This window comes from Petaurus breviceps, unplaced genomic scaffold, assembly GCF_028583685.1.
Source record: "Petaurus breviceps papuanus isolate PSGF00001 unplaced genomic scaffold, PetGlider_PUasm1.0 90639, whole genome shotgun sequence".
NCBI lineage: Eukaryota > Metazoa > Chordata > Mammalia > Diprotodontia > Petauridae > Petaurus > Petaurus breviceps.
The window spans coordinates 4,461,611-4,485,600 of record NW_027187296.1 but is presented as its reverse complement, the minus strand read 5'-3'; the positions used below and the strand labels follow the sequence as shown (position 1 = coordinate 4,485,600).

At 36.7% G+C, this 23,990-nt stretch overlaps 1 protein-coding gene across 1 annotated transcript in view; it reads right to left on the bottom strand.

Annotated features, from left to right (window-relative positions):
- Positions 1–15,662, bottom strand: part of TRPC4 (transient receptor potential cation channel subfamily C member 4) — a 282,270-nt gene extending 266,608 nt beyond the window's left edge. Inside the window, exon 1 of the mRNA XM_069064634.1 lies at positions 14,298–15,662. The gene's annotated coding sequence lies outside the window, so the exon portion shown is untranslated. The remainder of the gene's footprint in view (positions 1–14,297) is intronic.
- Between the last annotated feature and the right edge of the window lie 8,328 nt (positions 15,663–23,990).

Below are 23,990 nucleotides of genomic sequence, written 5' to 3'. Positions count from 1 at the left end.
AAATATTATTTATCAAATATTTGAAATATTATTTATCAAATATTTGAAAACCAGAGCAGGTGTGGAAGTACATGCCTCTATTTCCCATTCCTGGGAAAGTTCAGGCTGGTAGAGTCTTGAGCTCAGGAGTTATGGGCTGGTGTAATTACACCAAGCAGGTGTCCAAACTATTTGCCATAAATAAAGTAAGCCCCCAGGAGCAGAAGACTCCCAGACTCCCTATGGAGGGGAAAAATTCAAACTTGTCCAAGTCAGGAAATATGTAGGTCTAAGCTTCTATGCCAGTGAGCATGAGGTCACATTCATGAGTAGCCCCTTAAACTCTAGTTTGGGCAAGGTAGGGAAAACAAGTCTTTAAAAATGAAAATTAAAAAATAAATATTCTCATTTTTCCCATATTTTTTTTCCTTGGGATGAACATACTTAGTTTCTCCAAAAGATCCTAAATCATATGACTTGCTGATCCTTCATCATTCTGGTTTTCTTTTTCATGTATCCAATTAGTAAAATTTCCCATATAAAATGCTCTACCCAGATATAAATACAAAACTCCAAATGTTGCACAGGGGGGCAAAAGGACTATCTATTATTTCCATTAAGCAGAACATTCTGCAGGAAGCCTTCCCTAGTTCAATCCCTCTTTTATTTATTTTGTACGGATCACCTGGCAGAATAAGCTGCCAGACATCGAGGTCCTCTTTCGAACTAAAATGCCAAGCCTGAAACGCTACTGCAGAGAATGATGTATGAATGCAAGATGTACACTTGTCACAAAGACTTTTTGGAGAGCTCACACAGGTCAAGTGGTCACAGGTGGTCAGAAGTGCTAGAAGGACACTCTAAAGATCTCTCTTAGAACTCTGGAATTGATTGTGTGACATGGGAGACCCTGGCACAGGACCTCCCATTAGAGAAGGTGCTGTGCTCTATGAGCAAAGCTGAACTGAAGTAGCCCAAAAGAAATTGGAGATGTACAAATTTAGAGAATCCACCCCAAATATTCACATGGACTATTTGTGCAAGGGCTCTCTTCAATTTTTTTTTTGTATTTCCAACCCATCAAATAGTAGGAACTTAATAAATGTTTATTCATTGATGGATTATTTTAGTCTAATTTTACATTATACTTTCAAGTAGCTAAATCATACTGATGACTCCTATGCAATTTTGGTTGACCACAAGTCCCAGATCTTTTTAATACTTAACTATCACTTACTCAAATACATTCTCATCTTTATTTGAACATTTTAAAAATCTTTAATGCAAAATTCAACACATTTACCAGTTAAATATCTTCTTGATGGTTTCACCCAATTATTTCAGATTTCCAAGATAATTCTGAATCTTAATCCTATCATTTATTATATTTGCCATCCCTCTCTCCCAGCAATGAATCATATGTTTGTTGTACATGTGTTCCATTTAATAATTTGGCATGCATTTATTAAGTGTTTAATGTGTGCAAAGGCATCATGCTAGGTAATGAGAATACAGAGAAAAATGAAGCAATCCATATTGACAAAGATTACAATCTGTTGAATACAATTTGTACCCAAATAAATAAATACAAAGCAAATACAAATTGATTTTTGTCATGAGAGTACTAACAACTAGAGAAATTAGTAAATCCTCCATATAGGCAGTAACCTGAGCTAAAGCTGGAAGGAAGCTATGCATTCCAAGAGATTGCAATAAAAAGAAACAGCACGAGATGACCCATGCAAAAAGGTGGAGGGAGAAGAGGAATATAGTACACAGGGAGTAGCAAGCAGACCCATATGTTTGCAATGTAGAGGCTATGAAGGAAAATAAGGCAAAATACATATGGAAAGGTAGGTTGGAGCCAGATTGTAAAGGGCTTTCAATGCTAAATAAAGAAGCCTGTATTTCATACTTGATCCTAAGTGATAGGGAGCCACCAAAGCTTCTAGAGACTTCAGACTTGAGGTTGAGGGAAATTCATTTGGCAACTGTGAGAATGGAGAGAAAGTGAGAAAGAGAGAGAGACAGACAGACAGAGAGACAGACACAGAAACACAGAGAGAGACAGAGAGACATACAGAGACAGAGAGAGAGAAAGAGAGAGACAGATACCCTCTGATATAGACATCTATATATACATATACATAAATACATATATATATATACATATATATGAGAGACAGATACCCTCTGATATAGACACACACACACACACACACACATATATATATATATATATTTCTGTTCCCTTCAACTATTTTCACTATGAGAAAAGTTTCATCAGTTACAATTATCGTTTTTCCATGTAGGAATGTTAATAGTTCAATTTTGATAAGTTCCTTATGTTTTCTTTTCCCTGTTTACCTTCTCATCCTTCTCTTACTTCTTGTATCTGAGTGTCAAATATTCTATTCAACTCTGGTTTTTTCATCAAGAATGCTTGAAAATCTTCTATTCCACTGAACGACCCTATTTTCCCCTGAAACAAGATAGTTTTGCTGGGGAGGTGATTCTTGGTTTTAATCCCAGCCCCTTTGACCTCCAGAATATCATATTCCAAACCCTTCAGTCCCTCAGTGTAGAAGCTGCCAGATCCTGAGTTATCCTGATTGTGTTTCCACAATATTAAAATTGTTTCTTCCTGGTTGTTTGTAATATTCTCTCCTTGATCTGGGAATTTTGGAACCTGGTTATAATATTTCTAGGAGCTTTGTTTTGGGGATCTTTTTCAGAAGGCAATCAGTGGATTCTTTCAACCTCTATTTTGTTCTCTGGTTCTAAAATATCAGGGCAGTTTTTTCTTGAGAATTTCTTGGAGGATGATTTCTAGATTCTTTCTTTGATTATGGCTTTCAGGTAGTCCAATAATTTTTATATTATCTCTCCTGGATCTATTTACCAGATCAGTGGTTTTTCCAATGATATATTTCACATTGCTTTCTATTCTTTCATTTGTTTGGATTTGTTTAACAGCATCTTGATTTCTCATAAAGTCATTAGCTTCCATTTGCTCCAATCTAATTCTGAAGGAATGATTCTCTTTAGTGAGCTGTTGAGATTCTTTTTCCATCTAGAAAATTTGGCTTTTTAAGGGATTCTTCTCCTCATTGTCTTTTTGAGCCTATTTTGCCATTTGAGTTAGTCTATTTTTTAATGTGTTATTTTCCTCAGTCAGACTGTTGACTGTCATTTCATAATTTTTTCGCATTGTTCTCATTTCTCTTCACATTTTTTCCTCCAGTTCTCTTATCTGCTTCTTAAGGTCCTCTATGGCCTGTAACCAGCTCGTATTTTCCTGGTGCAGGAGTTCTGACTTCATTGTCTTCCTCCTGGTCCATGCTTTGATCCTTTTTGTCCCCCAAATAGGAGTGTAATGTTGGATTTTTCTGTTTGCTTTAGTTCCTTTGCCTGGGCATGTTGCCACTCAATTACTTTACTTTTGGGCTTTTTGCCACTGTAGCACTCTGCTACCAGACAGGGGAGCTTCATACCAAATGCTGGGATTTTCTCAACTGCAGGAGGTATTAGTTGGGTGTCCTCTCTGAAGCCTCCACACACTCTGGCAAGCTGGTCACACACCCCAGAACCTGCACCCTAGACTACAATCCAGATCCAAGCAGGCTAAATCAAGAGTGATTACCCCTCAAACTGGTTGCTTGGTCCCCCTATACTCTGCAGGCCAGGAACTGAAGCTGCCACATGTGGAGGCAGCTGCACAGCAGCCCTCTGCAGCTTCTCTTCCTGAGGGCAAAAGCTGAAGCACTCCCAAATACTGGGTCCCAAAGTCCACACTGAACTGACCTCTCACTTTGTCCTTAGCATCTATGGGTTGATAATTCTGGGCAGCCATAGCTGCTGGTGCCGGCAGGCTGGTCAGGCCCACCCTAGGGCTAAAACCTCTACATGGGGCTGAGCTTGGCTCCCAGAGCGCTGTGCTGGCCGATTCCTGCTGGCCTGCCAGGTTGTCCTCAGCCTGAGGTTAGCTTCTCTGTGTCATTTTGTGGGTTCTCTAGCTCCAAACTTTGTTCAGAGTCCTCTTTTATATGGATTGGAGGTGGTTAGAGCTGGAGCCACATGGAGGTTCTGTTACTACTCCCAAATTTTTTTTGTTAAATGAATGTGGGCAATGAAACTGGATGATTTAGTGGAAAGAGACCTAGGCTCAAAATTTTATTCTAAGTTCTGATGCTTAGTAGACATGTGACCAAAGAGCCAAAGTGGCTGGCACATAGTAAGCACTTAATATGCTTGTTGATTGATTGATTGATGGAAAACAACTAATTTTGGAATTTTGCTCCCTGAAAGACTTGTTCCAATCTTTTATCTTTGTCCTTATTTATATGTCACTTTTTAATGTTTTGTATATTTTCCAGTATATGAGTTCATCAAAGAATTCTGTGCAGCCACATTTTCTTATTTGCATATTTCCCTCTTTTCTTTTGTTATATTTAAAATTTCATTAAAAAAACTCTTTTCCCCAGGATCTGTATTTTGTTTTAATATTATAGGCTATGAGGATTATACTTGTCGATTTTTCCTCTAAACTTTTCAAAATATCACTTCCTTTAATGTTAATAACAACATTTCATATTTATATTGCATCTTAAGTCTTTCAAAACATTTTTATAAGACATCTGTGAAGTTGTACTAGTGGGAAGACAGATATTAAATGCCCAATTTTGCAGTGATTTGTCAATAGTCATATAACTAATTGAGCATCTTGGTGGCACAGTGGATTTAGTGCCATACCTGGAGTCAAGAAGTCATCTTCCTGAGGCAAAATCTGTTCTCAGACACTTACTAGCTGTGTGACCTGGGGCAGTTAGCATCCTGTTTGCCTCAGTTTTCTCATGACCTGGAGAAGAAATGGAAGATCACTCCAATATCTTTATTAAGAATACCCCAAGTTGGGGAAGCTAGGTGGTGCAATGAATAGAGCACTGGCTCTGTATTCAGGAGGACCCAAGTCCAAATCTGATCTCAGACCCTCGACACACTTACTAGCTGTGTGGCCTTGGGCAAGTCATTTAACCCAACTGCCTTGCCTCACCCCCTCCAAAATTAAAAAAAATATATGAAAACACCAAATAGGGTCACAAAGAGTCAAGCATGACTGAAAAATAACTGAACCACAAAATAAAACTAGTAGGACACAGAGTTAAGCATTGTACCCAGGTCCTGAGATGCCTAGCCCATATTTCAATCCATTGTCCTATGATGCCTCTATGTTTGACTACCTAACTTCCTATCCCTTTTATCTGTGAATTACAAGATAATAGAGTCACTTTTTTTTTTCCTTTTAGGGTTCCCATAATTTCAACTTTTTTTTTCCTTATTGGTTAAAATGAAGACCGGAATAGAAGCTGCTCTTATCACTACCTTCCACTTCTGACAATTTAAATTATTATCAGGAACTTCCAGGGCCAGAGTCAAGACAGCAGAATGGAGGAAGAAGCTGATTTCTTCTAATATTCCCCACTAGACAACTTTGAAATAACCCCTCAAATCAAATTCTAGAGTGGCAGAGCCAATGAAACTTTGGGGTGTGACTTTATTTTTTCCATCCCAAGACCACTTAGGTCAGAAGGAGAGATCTGTGACATTGGGTTAGGGTCTAGTCAAGTGTCCATGTGGCAGCAATGTACAGGGTTTTGGAGGTGGCAACAGCAGCTTTGGGGGCTCTGGTAACTGGTTATTAAGAGATTACAGGGGACCCATGTGCTGAAACTGGTCATGGGATGGGGCACTGTTTGGCAACTCCATCGCCAAATCCACTTCAGGGTCACAGTTCTAGAGTAGAGAGGAACACTTTTGGTCACAGGGGAGTAAGGGTTTTGAAGAGCAGTATCACTAGCAGTATCAGATTTCATATTATATTACAAAGTGGTAAACAGAAACACACACACAATATGGCACTGGCTAAGATACAGTGCAGTAGATCTATGAAATATACTAGGAAAAAAACCTAACAGTAAATTACCATAGTAATCTAGGATTTTGATAAACCCAAAGATTCAAGTTTTTGCAATAAGAACTCACCATTTGACAAAAAGTGCTGGGAAAACTGGAAAGCAGTTTGGCAGAAAGTAAGCATAGAACAGTGTCTCACACAGAATGCCAAGATAAGGTCAAAATGGATAAATGATGTGGACATAGAAGGTAAAATCATAACCAAATTAGGGAATCTGGAAATTTTATCAGTCAGATGTTGGAATAAAAGAAGAGGTTATGACTGAGAAAGAGATAATCATGTTAAATAAAATTGACAGTTTTAATTATATTGAATTTAAAAGGTTTTGCACAAAGTAAACCAATGTTGCTAAAATTAGAAGGAAAGCAAAAACCCAGGAGGGTGGGGAATGACTTCAGTATTTCTCTAATAAAGGACTAATTTCTCCATTACCTAGGAAACTGAGTCAAATTTATTTCTTACAAAATGAGCCATTCCCAAATTGATAAATGGCCAAAGGTTATGAACAGGAAGCTTTCAGAAGAAATCAAAGTTATCAATAATCACATGAAAAAATGCTTTAAATCATTATTTACTAGAGAAACATATTAAAGCAACTCTTTGGTACCATCTCACACACATTAGATTAATTAAGATGACAGAAAAGTAAAATGCTGGAGGGGATGTGGGAAAATGATACACTAATGTGCTGTTCATGGAATTGTGAACTCATCCAACCAGTTTTGGTGAACAATTTGGAACTATGACCAAAGGTCTATCATATTGTGCATATCTTTTGACCCAGCAATACCACTAAGTATGTATCCCAGAGAGATCAAAGACAAGGGAAAAGGACAGACACACACATATTATATATATTTAGTGCAGCTCTTTTTGTGGTGACAAAGAATTGGAAACTGAGGAGATGTCCTTCAATTGGGGAATGGCTAAACAAGTTGTGACATAGGATTGTGATTAGGTACTATTGTGCTATAAGAAATGATGAGAGGGATAGTTTTAGGAAAAAAACCTGACAAAACTTCTATGACTGATGCAAAGTGGAGTGAGCAGAATCAGGACAACATTGTATACAGTGATAGCAATATTGTAATGATGATCAAGTGACAAACTTGGCTACTCTGAAAGATACAATAATCAAAGACAATTCCAAAGTATCTATGATGAAAATTGCTTTTTCACTTCTGGAGAGAAATTTAAAGAACTCTGAGTGCAGACTAAATCATACCATTTTTAAAATTTTTACTTCTTGTATCTTTCTTTTCTTTTGCAATATGGCAAATATGGAAGTATGATTTTCATGACCACATATATAACTGATGTGATATTGCTTGCTTTCTCAATAGGTGGTGGATGTGTAGGAGAGTGAGAGAAAATGAGAAACTCAAAATAAAAAAATGGATGCCATAAATCAATGAATAAAAAGGGAGGAGAGGATTTCTTAGAAAACTAAGAAGGAAAGACATGCCGAGGGTCTCAAGGCAGTTTGTCATAAGCAGTACTTGAACCTGGATTTTAGTGGTTTATGGGCCATCTTTTTATTCTCTCTGCTTCTTTGGAGGGTAACAAACATTAATATGAGTTTGCAGAATGTTTCTTTTTTAAAGATAAAACTTATCAAGTCAGGAATGTATTTGATATCTTTATTTTGTAGAATGATGCCTTAATTTGATGCCTGCTACTTTTCCTATCTCTATTACATCTAGCCTTTGCTCCAGTTTCACAGACTCCATTGGAAAACTGTTACACAGATAATTTGCCTACTTATACATTTTAATAAAATTTAACTTTTCTAAGTTAGAGAATAATAGAAGGAAATTCATTTATTAACCAAAAATAATGATCAAATCAGGCTTTTGTTTTGTTTTGCATCCAGTGGTTAATTTCAAATGTGTCTAAAATGAGCCAGGATATTTATGTTAAATTAATTTTAGAAAGCAGCCCAATGAAATGGTCATTAAAATACTAGCTAATTGAACTGATATTCCACAATTCAGCTTTGTAAAATGAAATTCATCAATAACAATCCACGTAGCATATTAAGAATGAACATACCCAGAGCTTTTTCTTATCATCAGTTAGATATAACATTAACATTTTATTGGTCTTAAGAAATCCCACTTGTGTTGCAAAGGAGTAGGTTCAATAAATTTATTAGTACTTCAGAATATTTAAAATCTGAATGCTGCCATTCAGAAACAAGTATCTGATATCTAATTTGATTATGAAAATATATGTATTAAATTTCTTCCACTAGAGACTGCTCATTTTCACTCCCTCTTTCTTTCTCTACCCTACTCCTAGTTTCATGGACATTATTAATGGTCAAGCTCAAGAAAGATTATTCTTTTGAAGAATAAGTCTATTGATAAGTCAGCTTTAGGTATGCATGAAATTAGCTATCAGTTTCAACAAGTGGCATACACAGATTATTCAGTTGGTCTTTTGAGGGTAGTATAATTAAAAGACTGTCTACTTGTAGTTTGTGTTGCCAAGTTTACTGTGGGGAAATGTAGCAGTTTGGTTTTCTGAGTTCTAGCTAATGTTCTGTACCTTCTGAGGTACCATAATTGCACTGATGTGTTTAGCAGGCTTTGCATCACTAAAAGTCTATTCCTTTCCTGTTTATTTACATAATTTATATTGTTATTTATTTATATTCTTGTATATTTAGTTGCATATTTTAATGTCAATATAATAATGGGAAAGTGTTATGAGATCATAGATTTGAAACATAGTCCTTATGTGTCATTGGATACACCAAGCCTCATTTTGCAGATGTGAAAATTGAGGCACAGAAAGGTTATATGACTTGTTCTGTGTTAAACACCTTGTAAATTTGTGAGTCAGGATTTAAATCTAGATATTCCTGATTTTACATCCAGTGTTCTGAATTGTATTTCATGATAAATATGTTTACTGGATTATCACAGCTAACAGATTAAACAATTAATATGTATGATGCTCCTATATTTATGATTAATCAGGATGGGAGTAGAGAGGACTTGTTAAAATTGGCTCTTGTGACTAATCCCAATGAAGAAAACCTTCTCTCATTTCATAGTGATTTTTTGTTTCTTTTTAGGTGGACTGAGGGAGGAAGATACTTGCATTGTAGACCTCATATCTTTTTGTTTATTATCATATAAATGTCATTACTGATGTTATTTGTTAACACAAATCACTTCCAGAGATTTTCAACAGCTTTCATAAATGCAATGTAAAACTTCAGGCAATAGAATGAAGTAAATACATATCTGATTCATTCCACTGGCCTTGCCATTTTTCAAAAAGTATATAATATTTTGGAGAAAGATATTGAAGTATATTTTAAATTAAACCTATAACTAATATTTTTGATTTCACGTTTAAATGTGCATCCCCAAATTATCTGTAGTTTCTCAAGAAGCCATTATTGCATCATGTTGTTGTATTTCACAGGAAATATTAAAAAGGAAAAAAAATATTAGTGGGCATCATGTTCAGGCTAATTAGCTTAAGGAATCAAATATTCAAAGTCTCTTTCTCACATCTGAGTAAGTATTTAAATAAAATAATGGCATCAATATGCTCTGGAAATGTTTGATTTGAAAGAACAATTTGATATAGATGCTGAAGTTTAAGCCAATTTATCTCTTTGGGTTTTACTTTTCTTACATACACACAAATATATATATATATATACATATATGTACATATATATAAACTTTTTAAAATATTTGACAAAAATATTCTCAAAATATTGCAAAAGGAAGAATATTTTAATTCAAATGGTTTTTGGCATATCATCTAAAATAATTGTCTAGTATATTCTAAAAACAAAATTTAAGAAATTTCATTTTCACAAGAAACTGGAAATTACCTTTAAAATGAAATATATGAATACATGTGTGTATATGTATATACATGTATATGAATACATGAATAAAAGTGTGTAAAGGTTAAATATTAAAGTATTCATTATTGTTTAATATCCTAAATATTTCTCTTCTTTTTGTTCATTAGTTTATTATTGAAATCTATCCCTTTGCATAATTAGCTTTCTCCACATTATCTAGCACACAAATTTCGCCCATCTGCTGTCACATGAATTATTTAGATGTGGTAAAATGATTTGGGGTTCTCAACTTCAAAATACTAGTTCTATATTCTAAACTCCCATATTCTATTTTGTTTATTTTGAGTGTATATATAAAACTATACAAATCATGTTATAATTTTTCTCAAACTAATTTTATTCTAATAGCTTTATTAAAATCATCACCACTTAACTAGCTTTATTGCCCAGCAACAAGATTTTAATATTGTGTTTACTTTGACAGCTTTTCAGTAAACAATGAGCTCCTTTTGCAGTTAAATTCAGGGAGAAGAGAGAGAATCTCTGGTGTAGAAATCCATTTTTTTTTCATCTCAATCTGAATAATTTTTCCAAAGTCTAATTATTCTAAATAGTGAAGTTTTAAATGCCACCAGTTTCATTCAAGTGTAGACACAACAGGATACTTTCAAAACTGTTTCAAGGATTACTTGTAAGTTGTTTTTTTTTTAATTTGGCAAGTTGAAATTACATCCTGGTAGTTAAATTATAAGACATAATTTGAGTGGATGGCTCTGCAGCTTTGAAAAAATAAAAGATTGAATCTATAATCTCGGAATCTAGGCTTTAATCTCAGCTCTCCTACTGTTCTGTAAAATGGGGTCACTGGAATAAATGGCAAGGTTAATACCATTGAGGAAACCCGCTGGTCTATCAGATAGCAAGCATGCCTTGACTCTGTAGGAGCTAGGTTCAAGTTCTTTCTGTGACCCTTACTAGCTGTATAATGCTGGGGATATCATTAACATGTTGGTGAGCATCAGACAACTCTTAAAGATTATAAATTCCAGAATAGTTGCTGATCTGGATTACTAGAGGGCATGTTCTCCCCAGGAGTTCTATGCTTGAATTAAATCAGAGGTATGGCCTTTTTCCAAAAAAAAGATGAATCCATTTCTAATATTATTCTAAACAAAAATCATATTTAATAAATTTTAAAGCAATTGCTAAGTATTCAATATGTACCAAGAACGCTTCTAAGGTCTAAAGATATACTTATGAAAGACATACTGTCCTTGACCTTAAGGAATTTTTGAGTAAATATTTATTTCTCTAAATCAGGACTTCTCAATCTTGTGTGTGTGTGTGTATGTGTGTGTGTGTTGGACTTCTTCAGGAGTCTGATGAAGCCTATAGACTTCTTCTCAGAATAATGTTTATATGTTTTTAATCATAATTGAAGGAAATGTTTAAGTCTTAATTAGAGGTTAGAGAAAATAAAGATGTGATTTTTTTTCCCATTGAAATTCACAGAACCCTTGAAGTGTATACTTGGACACCATATTAAGAACTCTTACTTTCATTAGAAAGATAAAATTTATACTTCTAGGACTTGTAAAGTAAAGGAGATTCTGGAACTGTGATTTCACTAGCTTGGGTATTTCTATTTGTGACAAATCTCTCCAACCAAGAAGATTAAGGGTTCATCTCTAACTTAAAGATTTGCCTGCAGCCCTAGGTGGTTAATTGACTTACTTAAGTTTACATCATCTTAAGTGACAGAAAGGCAAGACCCTTATTCATATATTTCTTGGTCTTTGAGGTCAGGGAGTGTCTTATACTGCTGCATTTGTATCCCTAGTGTCTAGCTCAGTGCCTGACACATAATAGGCCCTAAATAAATATTTGTTAATTGATTTTAAACTACAAAGTCAGTCATGTTGCTTTACTTTAGCATTATTTAAAAATATAAATGATGTTCTAATGAAGGCTCTCTTATATACAATAGGTTCTAATTGGACCTAAGGACCAACAAGGGAACTTATTACTCTTAGATCGTGTGATTGCTTGGTGACTTACCATTTTGTCAGCTGCACCAAGCTTAGTTAAAAGTCATGTAACATCTATTCAGCCAAATTTCTCAGTCTTGTAAATATAACTCCTTCCTGATTTCTTAAAAGTGTACTATGATATAGAGGGCAGGAAGGAGAGAGGTTAGACTATGAAATCCTAACTTTAAGAATAAAAACTTATCCTTCTTTAATCTACTTAATTTTTGTCAATTAGAAAAGAATCCATCCTAATTAAAAACTTCTCAAGAAAGCAAGACAACAAAATGACTTTCCAAACTGTTTGTGTTTCATTTATCAAACTATACTTTACATCTCCTTAGCCTAAATCCTCCACATTGTAGTTAAGACACAATTTCATTGTGTTCTTCCTCTTTGGAGAGGAAGAATTCCCAATTACAAAAGTATCCCATCTTTTCAAATAGGTCTCAATTCCAACCTAGTAATCATTTAATCCTTATTGGACTATTTTCTGAGTCTGTTTGTTTTTTTTTATTTGTGTGTGTGTGTGTGTGTGTGTGTGTGTGTGTGTGTGTGGTTTTGGGACAACACTCTAAATGTCTATTATTCTAAGAGTCTCACAACAAAGCAGAATGCTCAGAGGAATATATAGAATGAGAATATTATGTTCAAGTTGTCTATTTATGACCCCCTGGATTGTGCTTTTTTTTTAAATTCCAAAGGCATAATGGTAACCCATGACATCAGTTAATACTCCTCGATACTTTTTCTGTGCTTTGGCTTTTCCCAGTACACTGTGTATTAGACTCATTAATGACCCCTGTTATACTAGATACACTTAAATTCTTCATTTTGCCAAATTTCCCAAGAATTTCTTGTCTCTCCTTTAGCCTGTAAACCCTTCCTTCTCTTATCTCCCAAACATTCATTCATTTGTTCATCATATATTCATTGAGCACTTGCAATATATACAGCACTATGCTAGATGCTGGGGTGAGGAAAAAAGAATCATAAGTGGAGGTAGTATATTCTCTATTCCATTAGCCAAGCAACTAATAAAATATACATTATTTTAAGTATATTTTATACGATTTCAATGATCAATGATATTCTCAATGCAAGTACTCAAAGACAAATAGCAAAATTCCAACAGCAAAGGGTACATCAGGGTACACTACATTTTCTATGTTTAAGCACACACAGAAATGCTCCTATCTAATCTGAGTTTCATTAGGGAACTCTACATTATCCTACTCCCTTTGAACACCTATGAAGGAACTCTGCAGCACTATTTTTCTGATAAGAATATTAGAAACCAAATGCCAACCCAAGGGGACATCGATTCACTTATTCAGGATTATCTTTAGGAAAAATAAAAACTGAGGAAAAAAAAGCAAAAACAAAACTTGTCATCATTTAATGTTTCTTTTAACCATTTCCCTTCCTCTCTCTGTCTCTGTCTCTGTCTCTCTCTGTCTCTCTCTGTCTCTCTGTCTCTCTCTCTCTCTCTCTCTGTCTCTCTCTCTCTCTCTCTCTCTCTCTCTGTCTCTCTCTCTCTGTCTCTCTGTCTCTCTCTCTCTCTCTCTCTCTCTTTTAAAGTTTCATGGCCCCAGCATTTTACTAGGTAGGAACTTGACACTCTGTAATAAACACTGCCATGATTGCATCTCCCCTATCCCCAAATACCCTTGTGTTTCTCTCTGGACTAACAGATAATGAACCCAAGTGATTCGCTGAAGCAGGAGGCAGGGTCTCTGATTTAATTTCAAGGCCCGTTGCCATGCGACCAAGAAACCGCTTGCTCTAGTCCCAGTAACAGGAGAGAGTGCTTTCTGCTCCCTGACAGACACATGGGAATAAAAATGACGCAAGGCTTAAGTCTGAGAAGATATTGGTCACTTAGCTCTCTTCGCTTCCCCAACGCGAATTTTTGTTGGACGTTTTTTATACCTCCCGTTTTAGGTTCCCCGACCGCGGGACCATAACCAACCCGTGGACCCTGAACATTTGAAAAAGCTCAAGGACCCCAAAACACCGCTGAATTCCTTCAGTCTCCTTGTTTACCATATAAGTCGCACTGGGCACTCCATTCTTCTTGTTTTCCACCCTCGGCGGCCTCCCACCCGCTTTTAAAAGTCAGAAAACTCCGCTAGCCTATGCAATGCCATGCTCGGCGATAGGGCGAGCAGAGAAGGATGGAGGAGCTGGTTGACTTCTTCAAAGCTGCCCCATATGAGAGCCGATTACTGCAATAGATTCATCCAGGGGTTAGAAGGCTGGGGGGAGGGAGAAGAGAAAGAGAGGGAGGAGCGGGAAGGGGGAAGGGGGAGAGTCTCTTTCCTTCCTAGCCCATAACCTCTGTGGATGGCTTTGGGGGCAGAGGGGATTTGCAGCCCACTTAGTTTCTGGAGAAAACTTCATAGTGATTCAGGAAGAGACTACCAGGTGCCACCTCTCCCCAGACTCCTCCTAGCTAGCGGTCAGAGAATGCACACTTTACCTGGAAAGTTGCTGTTTCCCGGTCAGTTCTCAGACGGAATCACATCCCCAGCTGCGCGATGTTGTCTGCAGCTGTGACTTGTGAAAGCACCCCCGACTGCTGCTGCCTTTGGGATTTCCTCAATCTCTGCTGAGTTTCTGAGTGTTCGGTTTTCCAAGGAAAACACATGAAGTCACAGCCCACGCAGTTGGCACTGAGCAGAGGGTAGTACAGCTTATCAGACTGCAATGCCATGGGTGGCAAGGGAAAAAAAAGAGGGGAGGGAGGATTCCAAAGGGTGTAGGGTAGGGGTGGCGAATTAAATCCTGAGCGGGAAAGTCTCAGTTTCCAAGGCAAACGGATTAGAAGATTTCGTCTATCTTTGCACTTAGATGGGTGATTGACTGAGTGTCGTCACATCCCATACTTGGACTAGAAGGTTGGCAGAAAGCTGGGACCCTGCCCTGCCCACTGGATTGGCCATACCCCGAGTGGGCAGTCAAATGCTCCCTGTGTAGCCCGAGCTGTTGCTGCCTCCACCCCTTGTCAATCAACTGTCACCTCTAGCTAATTCTGAAAAGGACCTCAACCGGCGGATTCAAAACAATTCGACCAACAGGTATTAAAGTGTCCACTGTGTACTAAGAGCACCCCGCCGAGGCCAAGCTGAGTTCATTTCCACGCCATTATCCAGTGCAGGGATGACACCCGGCTTAATCTGAACCTGAATAAGGTAGCTGATTCAGACATTTAGGGAACAGTGACAGTCAGGTTCGCTGAGTCTCCAACCACCTAGTGAACTGTCCTTCACTAGGATATGGTGTTTAGAAGCAGATGTCGAAAAAGAATCACGTCCAAAAAGAATCGTGTCCGCAGGGCCCGCAGAGCAGCGCAGAGCAGCAAGCCAGGCTCCCGAAGCCCCTTCCAAACCCCGCTTCTCCCGGTTTTCTAGCAAGCCCTCCCTTGTCCTCAAGGTGTCAGACTTGGCCAGCACTAAGCCCCGAGGATGCGGCTTTCTACAGTGTCAACAATTTAAGGGGTCGCGATGAAGAAATTATAAACAGCCATCCCTTTCCCTCCCCCGATCCCCACTCATCTTCCCCATACCTTGTTTTGTTTTGTTTTTTCACTAAAACAGGTGCATTTCCGGGTTCGATATTTAAATCTCAGGGGATTGCCTGCCCCCTCCCCCGTGGAAGCAGCAAAAGGATGGTGTGTGTTTGTGTATGTCTGTATGTGTGTGGCATATGGGTGTGTATAGATAGACGTGAGTGCACAGTTACCTAGATAAAAGTTATCACTTTCGCCTCGCTAGTCTCTTTTCTTTCACGCGCAGGTTTAGAATTAAAAGATCCGAAGGAGAAAAAGAGCCCGCCTTGCAAAGTTGCTAAGAACTTACTTGGCATTAAAGGTGTCATGGAGCTGTCCATTGAGCCAGTCACTCGCCAAGCTTTTTGTTCTTCAATCTTGTCCCCGGAGAATCTTTTTGGAATTTCATTTCTCAAATGTGGAATGACAGAAGGGATCTAAGTTCGCAATCACTCTGACCATCCCCCTTTCCCGCCTCTACTATAATTCCCTTCACCCCTTCCAAGTCCTAGCCTTTTAAATGATCTTCATCACTTCTATCCAAGGAGACTTCTCCCTTGGCTTTGCGCTTGTGCAACAGATGAGTGACCAATTATCCTCCCGTGGTCTTCCGTGACACTTTATTATTCCTTCTGGGAATCCCATCCCTTCTGCAAGAAGTACCAATCGCTTCCCATGGAATAGGTTCTGCTGGGAATAAGGTGGGGAGGAGGCAAGAACCGAGCAGCCGCGCACCACCGATGCTTCTGGAGTTGGAGAATTCTCCTCCAGATTATGTCTCCCTGCTTCATACACCTGGGCTGGGGCTTTGGAGTTGTCTTTTTGTCAGAACGACTGCCATTGAATAACATCTCCTAAAATGAGTCTCCTGCCGCCTTTTTCTATGGGTTTTCTTACTCTCTCTTCTCCTTGCCCTCCCCAGATTGTATTGCTAAACTGCTTTCCTGATGGGATCCCCCCACTCCCTATCTTTTCTGCCATGGTAAATTTATAAGAGCGCCACCTTTAGGATGTTGTTTTAAAAATTCTGGGACCAAAAAAGAAAAGTGGCTTCTCATTGAAGTGTTTTGAAAAATAAGAATAGATTTTTTTTTTCTTTTGGGGGGAGCATTCTTCTCTTCTCTCCTTAAAATACATTATCAGTGATATCCATCTGAAAACGATCTTGTTTGTTTTCTATGCAGAATTTAACTCTCTAGAAAATATGTAGTAAAATCAATAAAAGTACATAAAAATTTCAATAAATTTAGTTTTATTTTCAGCACGAGAAGAAAAAAACTGTTAACCATATGATTGTCCAACACGTGGGAGAAAAACAGTAAGTTTTTAATTTTTTTATTTTCTTTAAAATGGAGTGTTTTCCCATAATGTCCAATGTTACCTAATTTGTATACTTAATCTAAATTTAAAAATTAATAAGACATTAAGTGAAATAACATAGGATGCAGCAATTAATTACCTCAGATAAGTAGATAGCTGCACTTTTATCTTCCTTACAAGGTAGAATTTTGAATTTTTTACTACTATATTAGAAAAATGATTCATTTTAGTTGAGGCTTTAATACTTAAATGAAAGGAAAATCCTCATTATTTATTCATTAAAATCATATTTCTTTCCTGATTCAGATGAGCCTTCATATGTTTGAAATATTCTAGTGTCTTTTTCTGATTGTTTTTTTTTCATAACTGGGAGAGAAGATTCTTACAAAACTTTTTTTTTTAATATTAAACAGAAAAGAAAAAAAATCAGGAAAATATTAGTGATTTCCAGTATCAGGGCAGAGAATATACTTCAGTACCTATGGCAAAAGGAATGCTGTATAGATTCTTTTAGAAATATGTTCTATGTTTCAATGAGGTTATCTACTGTTGGTTTCATATTGAACCCAAAATGATTAGCATAGTAAAACTGTGAATCGGATGGAAGTACTAGCAAACACTATGACATCAGTCATTGCAGACTGAAAGAGAAAGCAGTTTTCCAATTCAAGGATAGAAAGTTTCAAATTAAAATATGCCCTTGAGAGCAAAAATGTACATTATAAAATATTTAAATGGGTGAAATGAGCATCATCTCACAAACTGGTAATCTAGTTTCAATTGTAGCTTCAAAATGCATTTAAAATAAAATATTGCCATCCTGACAACATTTTTCTATTCCTCCCTTACAAAGAGATAATAAAGCTGGTTTTTGAAATGGTGAAGACAGGTGAAATGAAGCACTAGTTTATTAGGAATAAAATAATTCTTTCAGAATATCTACCAATGCATAGACATAATTATAAGTATTTCATTGTATTTGGCTTTATGAACAATATTATTTCCAGGTAGAGCATGATTCTAATATTTTTCCCTTGTACCCCGTGACTCTAAAAATAGATTAAATGTTTTCTGCCATAGCTATAATACCTTAGAGACATTGTCCTGGAGAATGATGGATAATTTGAAAGTTTTCACTTTTCATGTGTAGCACTATTGACATTTTTGCTAAAAGCAAGACCTTTTATAATTTGAAACATACCATAATGCTTTACAGAATATTCAATAAACATTTGTTGTATGAACGAATGAATGTAGACATGAATGAAGTGGGCCATGATTGTATAACCATAAGATTAATACAATGAATAACACATAAACATATGTACATATTATATAGAACAAATATAGATATACATAGATACATGGATGTATATGTATGTATGTATGTATCTGTCTGTCTATCTATCTATGCATAACAGATTAGACAAATGAGGACCATCTCTGAAAATTATCTAGTTGTTTACCACCTAAGAGAACATAGACACGGGGCAACAAAAAGATGAATTATTTAATAATTGACATATTACCATTAAATAAAAGTGAAAGGATTGGTTCATAGAATGTGGCAGTACCTGAAAAAGCAATAATTTAAACAAGGCAGAGTAATTATAATTTGCTCTTCAGATTAGCATTGGAAAAACAAGTTATAGATGGGATTTCACGAGTTTTTGAATAAAGACTTGTCTATCTAGGGTGAGGATGATAGAATGATTTATGAGAAGGTTCAGAGGAGCTTGCATTGAGTATATTTAAAGAAGAGTGAAGATAATGGACAAAGCAGTTGAAATACAAAAGGGCAGATAAAATCTAGAATTGTACAAAGAAAGAATTGACTTGAATATTTAAAATATCAATATTAATATATTGATATATTTAAAAGGCAACTTGTTGGATCCTGTGGCAGCACATACTATGTCCACACTAAAATTTTAAACCTGGATCCTTCTTCAATCTAACATCAAGGATATGGTAACTAGGAAATCCTTTTTCTATTCCAATTAAATTTTCTAGAAGTCAAAGTACCAGTCAGTTATGTGGTGCAATGGATAGAGTTATGCTTAGGTTCAGGAGACCTGAATACAACTGCCTCTATTACTTACTGTGTGATCCTGGTTTTATCTCTGTCAAACTGTTTCTTTAATTCTAAAAAAGATGAGTTCTATGCTCATTGGCCTTAAATGCTCCCTTCCAAATTCTAATCTATGATCATATGGAGGATCATATATTTTCATCATAGCTTACTTCAGAACTAAGCACAGCACTATATGAATGTTTAATAAATCCTACCTAAAGCTAATATGAGTAGCTGGGTGGCATAGTGGATAGAGTGCTGTACTGGAATCAAGAAGACTCATCTTCCTGAGTTCAGATCTGGCTTCAGACACTTACCAGCTGTGAGACCCTGGGCAAACTATTTAACCTTGCTTGCCTTAGTTTCCTCATCTGTAAAATAAGGTGGAGAAGGAAATAGCAAACCACTCCAGTACTTTGTAAAGAAAACCCCAAATGGGTCATGAAGAGTTGGACATGATTGGACAACAATAGCCTGAAGCTATTGATCATCTAAAGTTCCTTTTTAGCTTATAATTGGGGCTGCCATAATAGAGACAATTAACATAATTTGATTAAAGGTTGTTTTGGGTTTTTTGTTTGTTTGTTTGTTTTAAGTAAGCAAAGAAGTACATTACAAAATTACATGTCATGAGGGAAATTCTTCGGTAACATTAACCAACCACAGAAATAAGTGTAAAGCCCATTGGTATAGCAAAGGTGAAGATGCATTGACCCACATGAAGAATAGGATGGAGTTGGTGAGAGTGATCTTCCCTATTGTTTTGGAAGTTTCTGGTTTCCAGTTTCAAGAAGGAATATGGAAGAAATCAACCACACTTTAGGTTGCTAAAGGAAAAGACTCAGGGAATATATGAGAGGAGCTGGCAGTCTATGTCATGTCCCTTTCCCAGTTAATTACATAGAGACCAGGGAGTTTCATTTTGGAGATCTGGAACACTTTCTCTTGGTTGATCTGACTTTACTTACTCTGAATAAGAGTGCTCCTTCACTCTTTATTGTCAGGTATGTATTCTCCTATGTCTACTTTCAATGATTTCTGTTTTGATATTATTTAGATACATGATTTTCTTTGCTATTTCCTATATGTGTTCATTGTGGTACTGTTATTTGTTGGCAAAGGGGTCAAGCCTTGGATACAGAAGTTGGAGTTCTTGCTCCCAATTATGACATAGTGATCAGAAGTTTGACTGAAACTGTCAAGATATTAGGAGACATTCTGTTTTCCAGAGCTAAGACCCAGCAAGAAAGCTATGCCCTGAGCTTGGTATAACAACAATCCTTTGCACTCACCCTCTGGATGACCTCAGGTATAGCAAAATCCCAGAAGTGCTTCATATAATCATTGTATTGCTTTGACCAGCACCAGGTGTTCTCTTGGCTTGGACAAGCACCTGCTATATCCCTTTTCCGGTTATGAAACCCTGCTATGATTCAAACTAATCACATTGTTGTTGCTTCCCCTTATTGTCAGGGATACAGCGCACTGCTCAGTCATTGGCATAAGTATTGAGATTTGGCCACACTAAAGCAGGTGCCCCCACTAGCGTGGAGCTCCAGCACATATGTCCTAGCTTGCAAACTGTTTCCCTCAGTTAGAAATTAAATCTCTGATTTCTCACTCTCCCCTAGCCTGTTCTGTTTAGGTCTGGCCACCCACGAGTTAGAAGGCAGTTCAGTCTAGTTGCAAACCCAACCATATCATATAGACTAGTAATATTTAAGGGAATATTTAGATATAATAATATCTAGGTACCCTTCTCTCTGAGGAAAGAAGACTGGCCATTGGCTCCAACTTCTTGCTTCCCCTCCCAGAAGGAATTAAAGTCTTCTTTGGAGAAGGGTGGGTGGAAAATAGGTGAGAGATGTTTATTCTAAATCCCTTCGAGCCACACAGTGACAGCCCCAAATTACAAGAATTTGGGATGACCCTTGCAATATATGGACCCTCTGTATTATGCTGTAATAATAACTATCATTATTGATTTCTGAAAAATAGTATTGCTTATTTAAAAGAAGAGACTTGGGATCAGAAAGACCTGGATTCAAATACTACCCACAACATGGATTAGTGAAATGAGCATGAGTAGATTGACAGATCCCTTGATTTCAACAATGGGAGTTTCCCACATGAATGAAATCACAATTTCATTTGTTGGAACTCCTTCCTTTTCTCTTCCCCTCAACTTATCCTCACCATATTTCCCTACAAAAATGCCATTTATGATTACAAATAGAGAGCAAGGTCAAATTTTTCATACAGTGGTTTCTATGAAGGTCTGTAGTTTTTAGTGCAATGCATTCTCAAAATGTGATGTGATCATAAAAGTGGTTTTCTAGTCTGGGGCATCACAGCAAAAAATGAGTCTCTGTCAAGAAAGCAATAATCCCACTGAACTCTACTCTTATCAGAATTCGTCTAGATTGTTGTTTTCTATTCTAGGCTGTACCTGTACTGACTGAGGAATGATATTAACAAGGTGGACTGTGTCTAGAAGAAGGTGATAAGGATGGAGAAGGTGACAAGAATGGGCACAAAAGTATATTTCATAAAAGGATAGAATTAAGAATTAGGGGATTTTTAGCCTGGCAAAAAGAAGGGTTGGTAACTACCTGAAAACTCTGTTCAAACATCTGAGGAGCTACTGGTGGTGGGCAGCATTTCATAATTGAAAGAGCAATCATTGTGAAGTCAGAGGAGATGGGTTGAGATCCTGACTGCCATTTACTAACTGGATAGCTTCAGACAAATAATTCCTTTCTCTGCTGTTATATTTTTCATTTGTATGTTGTGGTGATGAGATAAATTCCAAGTTTCTTACAGTTGTATAGCGATAATACTATGATATGAGGGGGAAAATTCCCTTTCTAAATAGTGATTAGGATTTAGATTTCACTAACTTATAAACAATAACCCTCCCCCCAAGCTAAAATGATTGATTTTTAAAATTCATTTTTTAGCAAAATGTGAAGTAATCACTTATAAGTTTGCTTGTGTGTGTGATTGTATGTATATTTATTCACATGAAGTTTATACTTGTGAAAAGGATCTTCTTAAAGGGAATAAGAATAACTGGATAAACAAAAATGAAAGTCTCTGTCCTTGATGAGCTTACATTCTATTTGCTTTATAATATCTACAAAGACAATTAAATTGAAAGTCATTTGCAGAAATGAAGAGGATAAATAGTAGCAAAGATCAGCAAACACTTGCCTAAAAAGATGTCAGCTAGGTTGAGTTTTGAAGAAAGGTAAGGTTTCTTTCTAAGAAGGAGAGCTAAGGCCAGTCTTGTGAAGGCAGAGACAGAAGATAAAGTTACAAGTTTGAGGAGCAACTTGTTAGACAGTTTGGCTGGAACATTCATGAAGGATAACCTTATTAAAAATGATAAGAACATATTAGGAGACAGATTATAGAGGGGCTGATCCACAAGGCTGCAAGATGATAGGGAGCCATTGAAGTTTTTAGAGTAAAGGAGTAACATCGTCAGACCCGTATATTGGGAGAATAATTTTAGGAGCTATGTGTAGGGTGAATTATAAAGGAAACTCCAAATAAGAGGCTTTTTTAATATTCTAGGCAAGAAGTAGTATAGGGATAGGAGATTGGACTTGTGATTTCATTCCTAAAACAAACCTTCAGTGAGGAAACTCCCTTGACCAGGGAAGATTGGAAACTGCTCTACAACCTATAGTCTTACAGAGCTGCCCCAAATCCTGAGAAGTTAAGTGACTTGACCAGGGTCAAACAGCCAATATGTGCCAAAGATAGGACTAGAATCTTGGTCTTTCTGGGTTTGAGGCTCATTCAATATCTGCTATGAAATTAATTGAGAGATCATTCAAACTAACTAGGTGAGATGAGATAGGCCCTAATTTAGGGTAGTAGACATAAGCAAAGAGAAAGTGATTCAACTGATGTGGTGGTAGAAGGCACAGGATATGCCAACTGATTAGATGTGGCAAGTGCGGGAAAGGTTAGTCAGAGATAACTCTGAGTTCGCAAACCTGAGAAATTAGAAGGAAGAATACTGGTGTCCTTGATAGTAATAAGGATGTTTGGAGCAGTAGGTTTGGGGGAAACATGATGAGTTCTGTTTTGGACATGTGGAGTTTGAGGTCATTCCAGTGGTGATCCAAGAGCTAACTGATAACAGCACTTGATTTTAAGAGACAGTTTAGGTTAGACTCTATAGATTGGTCATCATCTGCATAGAGACAATCACTAAATCTATAGGAGCTAATGAAATCAACAAGATCACAGGAGTAGAGAGAAATGTAAAGAAAATCCAGGACAGCTCTGAGGAATACACGCATATCATAGGGCGCACATATATCGCAGTAAACAGAGAAGGGTTACAAAGTGGTTAGAAAGGTAGAATAACCAGGAGTGAACATTATCTTGATAGAAAACAGGAAAGGGTAAAAAAGGGGAAATATCCAGGGTGAGAATGTGACCTATAAAGTCAAAGTTGCAGAGAAATTAAAGAGAATAAGAGCTGAGAAAGGGCATATTGATCAGTTAAGAGACCTTAACAACTAATAGAATCTTGGTATATGTCAATATAGTACAAAATAAAGGGAGAGTTATAAATTTTTCAGTAAATGCAGATACAAAAGGGTTAATACACAGAATTCAATCCCCCAAATAGATGTTTTCCCTTAATTATTTGGATGGTGGGAGGGATTTTGAAAAATGAAATTTAACCTTTCATACTAGAAAACAATCAGGATAGCTTGATTTAGATAGTCTCCTACCTCAAGGACAATAACTTATATAGGGCAGATCCTTGAGTTCTTTTCTATATTTAAATGTATTTTTGTATCTATATTCTTTTCATTTCTTTTTTCCTGTATTAATTGGAGCTGGTAGGTGGCTCAGTGGAGAGAGTGCTGATATTAGGGACACCTGAGATTAAATGCAGCCTAAGGCACTTACTTCACTTACCTTTTATTTGCCTTAATCCTCTGGAGAAGGAAATGACAAAGCACGCAAATACTTTTGCCAAGAAAATCCCATGAATGATATGGTCCATGGAGTCATGAAGAGTTGGACATGACTAAACAATGATAATAACAAATTAGAACTAAATCCTGATCATGTAATATCAGCAAAACCTTATAATTGATTAATGCAAGTTCTAATTTCTTTTTAAATATGAAAGACTAATAAAAACAAGGTAAGTTGTCTTATGTGTTTGTTTGTTTTCCTAAGAGAATATATAGTTTAAT